At 30.4% G+C, this 6,911-nt stretch overlaps 1 long non-coding RNA gene across 2 annotated transcripts; it reads left to right on the forward strand.

Annotated features, from left to right (window-relative positions):
- The first annotated feature begins 415 nt into the window (after positions 1-415).
- On the forward strand, positions 416-4,068 carry LOC135193528 (uncharacterized). Of its 2 annotated transcripts, none has more exons than XR_010309283.1 (4): positions 416-477; positions 1,957-2,124; positions 2,805-2,885; positions 3,769-4,068. It is a non-coding gene; the product is annotated as an uncharacterized LOC135193528 (long non-coding RNA). The 2 variants fall into 2 exon arrangements; XR_010309284.1 differs by having other exon boundaries at positions 416-474.
- The last annotated feature ends 2,843 nt before the right edge of the window (positions 4,069-6,911 follow it).

Here is a 6,911-nt window from a genome sequence, read left to right on the forward strand (position 1 = left end):
TTAAATAGTTTTTGAAAAATTTTTTATACATTTCCTAAATACCTTCGGAATTGTATAAATTTCCTAGGATTTGTATACAATTCCTAGATTTCATACATTTCGGGTAGCATATACAAATTTAGTATAGTATTATTCGTCCCGCGCAGTCATCTAATTTCGCTTGGTAATCGAAAAAAAATAGTTAATAGGTCATCATAATATTATTTTTGTTTGATTGATAAATTTTACATACTATTAATAATAGAAACGAAAATTGAAAAAAATTAAAATTCAATACCATTAATGTTTCAAACTAATTAAGTTTAATTATTTAATCGTTGATGAGTGAAATTGATTACTTTCGGATTATAAAGGTGATGGGTTAGTTTGATAGTCTGGCCAGATTTCATTTCGTTTAGTTAAGCTTCGATAGTATAATGTTTGTTAAAAACTACGTAATCCTCTTTAATTTATTGTTTTTAAAATTAGTTTTTTGTGGTAAGTTTTTAAAACAGTATTATTTTCATTCATTTATTTAGTTTATTTTTATACACAGCAACAAATGCGACCATAAATTATTATTTATAGTTCGTGACCGACTATTTTGTTTTGATCATTGAAATGAGAATTATTTACATTTTTTATGTGTCAGTTAAGCTTTAAATATTTAAGTTACTTATTGTATTTTGTTTTTGTTATTAATTTACTTTAATGTACATAAGTTGATTATAGTTATTATTTATGAGTATATTTTTTGTAACGTCTGTAACGTTATTACACTAGAATTGTTGTCTTAACAGTTTATTTAATTTTATTAATATCTTGATGGTGATTCTGATAAAAATCATATAATAATAATACTTATATAAGATTTTAAATTAACATGGTTATTTTTATTACTAACAGTATCTAAAACGGGATATTTACCATGTTTTTTATTTTTATTTGGTGGAGCTCGATATTTCGACATTATCTACGAATGTCTTGTTCACGAGTCTCGTGAACTACTGTTAGTAATAAAAATACTTGTATTAGTTAAGGGGTTTGTAGCAGCACTTGTCATCAGGTGGTTCGTTATCTTATTGGACTTTCTATTTATATTTCGTATACTGTCGAAGTTACTTTACTTGGTGGGGTTCGTCTACTCATCATATAATCGACCAATTCAATCAATACTGTAACTATGAATAAAAAAAGTACTTCTATCCGATTTCCGATATAATAAAACGCTTTTTCGAGGAAACCTATTTTGCAAAATAAGTCGACGCAAAAACTGTGAACCGAATGCGTTCCTTACAAACGCTTCCTTGACCATAAGATATAAATGAATGTTTGTTGAGGTTAAATGAATTTGCTTATGCAAATCTTTTTAAGCTCACTGATAAAATATAAGTTTGGGATATATTCAAAATTAATTTAATTATCAGGCTAGAAACAAAAAATAACTTTAAAAATGGTCCATAATATTATAATAACTGGTCCAGTAACAAATCTAGTCTACCATAAAAATCTATACGTTTGACATTTCAAGAACTGTCTGTATTCAATACTTGTGTATGTTTGATGTTAACCGATGATTTCGGGTTCAACCCAGGCAGGCACCACTGAATATCATGTGCTTAATTTGTGTTTATAATTCATCTCGTGCTCGGCGGTGAAGGAAAACATCGTGAGGAAACCTGCATGTGTCTTATTTCAACGAAATTCTGCCACAGGTGTATTCCGCCAACCCGCATTGGAGCAGCGTGGTGGAATATGCTCCAAACCTTCTCCTCAAAGGGATAGGAGGCCCTTAGCCCAGCAGTAGAAATTTACAGGCTGCTAATGTTAAAAAAAAAATATGGATGTTTGATAAAATTAATTGATTCTCAAAAACTACTCTATCTCGCTTATTTTAAATAAGTTGATTTATTTAAAAATCGAATCAGCTATTTCCTTCAAAGTCATAAGTGTATATAGAACGATTTTTATTTTCAGTCGACGACGATTATAACTACAGTCCCGCACTGCGTTCTACTGAATTGAAATGCAAAAATCTTGCACACCAAATTTACTGTCAGTTAAAATGTGGCTTGCAGGCGGCCGTTTGTATAAATGCAGATTGCTATTGTCTATCTCTTAAACTCGCAGGAGCACAGGACGATGGTGAGAATTATTAAAATAATTGTCCTGCATTTAATAGTTGCTTGAATGAGTTGTTCTTTAAGCTAGACTCTGTCTTTTGAAAATATATTTACATTTAATTTGTCATAGCATCCAAAGATGTTATGTTAGTATTACACCATAAATTTTCTATTGCTGGGCAAAAGCCTCTCTAAGAATCAGCGAGGAATTCATTCGATCATGATTATTCAGTTTGATTTGGTGGATGTACAAGGTTTACCTTTGCAATATTACAACATGTTTTTTCATGATGTTTCAACCACCAAGCCTAAGATTAAATGTAGACACAAATGAAACACTTAAGTACACCATGTTGAGATAAGCGATAAATTAAAGGGCATCTTAGCTTTATCAATCCACTTAAATATAAGGTCACAACAAAAAATTTTTGCAATAACGAAACAAGACAGACACTATCACTTTTAAATTATTTTTTTTTGCAGTTCACTTAATTTTAACGTCATTTGTTTTTATGTAAATGAGCTTGCTATAAAAATTGTCTTCTGACTGAAGATTTACTTATATATTATACAATAATAACATAAATACAAAGTACATAAACATATTTACATAGCTGAATATACACATATAATAAAAAGTATTATTAAAACGATAATATAATAAAACCTTTCTCCTTTACAAAACAATCATTTTTGTTTTAGCTCCTCAACATGAAATAGATGAAATAAGACCAAATGGGAGACTAGACGAAGATGTGAATTATATTGACAGCGATGAACTACGTAAATAGCTTTATATATTTCTTTAAAATATAAATTCTTTCTTTATTTCTGAGGGTTCATTGACATATTTCAGCACTCCTTTTTTCTTTGTTTTGTGTTCTGACATTTTGTTTTCACTTATCAAAATATTCAATATTCGTAATGAGCAGTTCTGAATCATTCTGATTTACGTTCAAAGTGAAGCTACCACGAATTCGGAGTTAAATTCTACAGAAAAAAAAATTGTTATCGACTTAGTTAATATAGTTGTTGATACATAGTTTATTTGACATTAAAGATATTTTATAAGATCTAACTAAACGAGTACCGGTATTAATAAAAACAAGTGTACCAATTATGACCGCGTGGAATGGTGTCAAGAATGTTAGTAATATTACCCCTTGAATTCAACTCCGAGCCGAGATAGCCCAGCGGTTAGAACGCGTGCATCCTAACCAAGGATTTCGGGTTCAAACCCAGACAAGCACCACTGAATTTTCATGTGCTGAATTTGTGTTTATAATTCATCTCGTGCTCGGCGGTGAACGATAACATCGTGAGGAAACCTGCATGTATCTAATTTCAACCAATCCGCATTGGAACAGCGTGGTGAAATATGCTCCAAACCTTCTCCTCAAAGGAAGAGGAGGACTTAGCCCAGCAGGGGGAAATTTACAGGCTGTTAATGTGTAATGTGAATCGCAACTCCAATTCTCTGGACGAGAAGTGAACCTACTATCACAAGTGGATAAAATTAGATGTCATATTTTTTATAAATGTTTTTGCGCATCTACTCCAAAATCCGAGTATTTCGAATACAAACTCAACCAATATATTTTAATAAGAAACATATATTTCCAAAATTATTAATCATCAACTGCTTAAGTTTTTTCAATACTTCCAGCTATTATTCCAAACGCAAGTCCAGAAAGAAGTGATTCTTTTTACGCAATACGTCCCACAGTCCGACATCACATCGCACACTTTTGTCCTAATCTCGATGTAGCCAGGGAATGCATCAAGAAATGCTTGAAAGTAGGCAAGCCTGCCTTCTGTGGCAAGGACCATGTCTGCTACTGTGGTCATAACTACTCAAACAACGATGATAATACGGCAGCTGATGTAAAAGAAACATACGCACAGTTCAAAGACCTATACACTAAGTATTTCGGAGCGGATAGAGATACGATTGAATTAGAAATGTAAACGAGAAAATTAAAAGTATGAAATTAATATCAAAGTAAAAGTGTAGTTTAATTTAGATTTTATTACATACCAATAAAAAAAAACAAGTCTTTATATCTGTATTATTTTCCATGCTCAAATGTATATATTTGTCTTGGGGGTTGAAAGGTAAAAAAAACCATATAAAAATCTTGTACATGAGAAAAGTACGTTTTAGTAATAGCGAATTTTTATTGTGGATAGTTCAAAATAATATAAGTATATTTATCTTAAAGATATGAATACCATTATTATATACAATTAAAATATAATTGTAATTTCTTATATACCTCTAAAATTACGGACCTCAAATAAAAAGTTTTTAGAGCTATTTTTTATTTACAAACAAAAAATCTTCCTGTATTTTTATTTATATATTTAAAATGTAAATAAATTTTCATGTTCTTAATTTGTGTTTATAATTCATCTCGAGCTCGGCGGTGAAGGAAAAAATCGTGAGGAAATCTGCATGTGTCTAATTTCAACGAAATTCTGCCACTGGAAATTTACAGGCTGTTACTTATATATTATATGAAGATAAAAATTAAAGGTATTTCACGACTCAACTAATATGCATAGTATCAAAATTTCCTTAGATTTATCCAATTTTCCAGCCGCAGGTGTGCGTAAGAGAAATGATGCGGGTGCGAATTTAATTTGTACAGCTTGATGAGTAATTTCAAGCTATCAGTTTACGGTTTTAAATTTCTTGATGGATTTTCATTTGTCCGTAAAAACGGTTTACATACAGCGTGTATTTTTATTTAAAAATGAATTGTTTTTGGATATGTATACTATTTATACATATATTTTTTTACTTTCTATTTGAACGATAGTTTTGATTTTTTTTTTTTTTTTTTGTTGTTATATATTAAGCTCTACAGACACGTTGGCCTTGCCTTTTAATGAAATTTACATTAATATTATAAATGCGAAAGTAACTTCTGTTACGATTTTATGCGCGAGCAAGGGAGTACATAGGCTATTATTATACTAAACCCTAACGCATATGAACACCCTCCGCCACCCTAACAAGAAGGCGAAGCTGCGGATCAAAACTATTAAAGTATGTTAGCAAAGTTTCCTTGTAAGTTTATTTGTGTGTTAATTCCTTATTTTTATTTATTTAACATATTATTTTATTCGGAATAAAAAGTGTACCTTATGTCCTTCCTTAAAATTCAGGCTTGCTTCATACCAATGGTGTAGCCGTGAAATACTATCAGACAGACAGACAGAGTGACTTTCGCACTTATAATATTAGTATAATAACCAAACCTGTAAAGTTATCCTCTCATTTTTATTTAACCACGTTTTACGTGCCGCATATTAATTCAATGAATTTGTATTAAGGGAAGATTGAATAAATCAATCATTGAAGTCAATGTTTTCCTTCGACTTAAATAAATTCATAGTCGAGTGCAATTGGACGGGTATGTTTAATTTGTTACGGCTAGGGCTGACGATTGAATGATTGCATTAAGTAATATTTTGATTTAAAACGTTTATATATTATTATAAATAGTTAGTTGACCATTTGGCTAGTTCATAAGGTTAAAGATTCCGAAGTCTTGACTTCAGACTTTGGGTTAGGGCATTTTTTATTTAAAATAGATGACTAGACTGTCAAATGGTAAATGGTCATTGCCACTAATCCTTACGTCATTAATGCGTCACAAACCATCCACTGATACACTGGGCGGAAGTGACACATAAAGTTATATAAGGTGGTCTATTTGTACGTCTGATTTGACTTGTTTCCGTAAATTGTCTTGTATGTAGCAGATACATGAAAATGAAATGTATAAGAGAAGTGCCGAGGGACACCCGGTTCGAATGAAGTCGCGTTCGCTATATATAACGTATTGAACGACAGACACGATGAAATAAATTAACAACTCTTGTGAATAATACAAATTCAAAAATTAAAATTATTATTATAAATCCCACGCGAATTAAAACAATAACAAAGAATATTTTTAAATAATTTATAAAAGAAACCGTATTTAACAGAAAGAGAAAGATATACTCTGAACAATGCTTTTTCCTTCCTTGTACGCTGTGTGAAAAAACTTCGTTTCAAAAAAATATTAAACAATATTTTCGTGTACAAATTTTGTAAGCAGCCCTGAGGCCCCGACACTCCCTTCATATTACCATTAACAGTGTTTTCACATAGCTCTAGTGGTCTTTTGTTCTCGGATATAAATACAAATTCGTTCGAACCTACCGAATAGTTCTTGTTATCTTTGAATAAAGATCAGTTTTGCTCGGCAAACGTATTTCAAATGTTTGCGTAAACACTCGAACCTAAAAGCTAGCCGATTTGATTAAGCAGTCCTTTTTCATTTTAGATGTTCGGCTTATGTTTTTAATTTTTCTTTATAAAAATATCTATTGAGTCATTATATATAGAAATTAATCCTTAACAATTGGAAATACATTAATAAATTCAAACTTATAGAGCTCATTAAAATCATTCGAAAAAGAAACAACATTTAACAAAAAGTTTGCCAGATACTATGTTGTTTTTACAATAACTTAAAATAATTTAATACAATTTACAGAAAATAGATACATAGACACCTTAAATTTAGCATTTATTCAGTATAGAAGCATTACACTAACTTGCTGATCAATTTAATATTGTCAAATTAACAGCTATCATCAAATTCGAAAATAAAACACCCTGACTTGAAGAACCGCTTAATCTTAGCGGGATTGTTTATTTATTTTGTCAGATAATTTAATTCTATTACATAAATTATAAAATGTTCATATTGTATAGAATAAAATTATTTTCTGTAAACAAGTCACAATATC

This window comes from Vanessa tameamea, chromosome 12, assembly GCF_037043105.1.
Source record: "Vanessa tameamea isolate UH-Manoa-2023 chromosome 12, ilVanTame1 primary haplotype, whole genome shotgun sequence".
NCBI lineage: Eukaryota > Metazoa > Arthropoda > Insecta > Lepidoptera > Nymphalidae > Vanessa > Vanessa tameamea.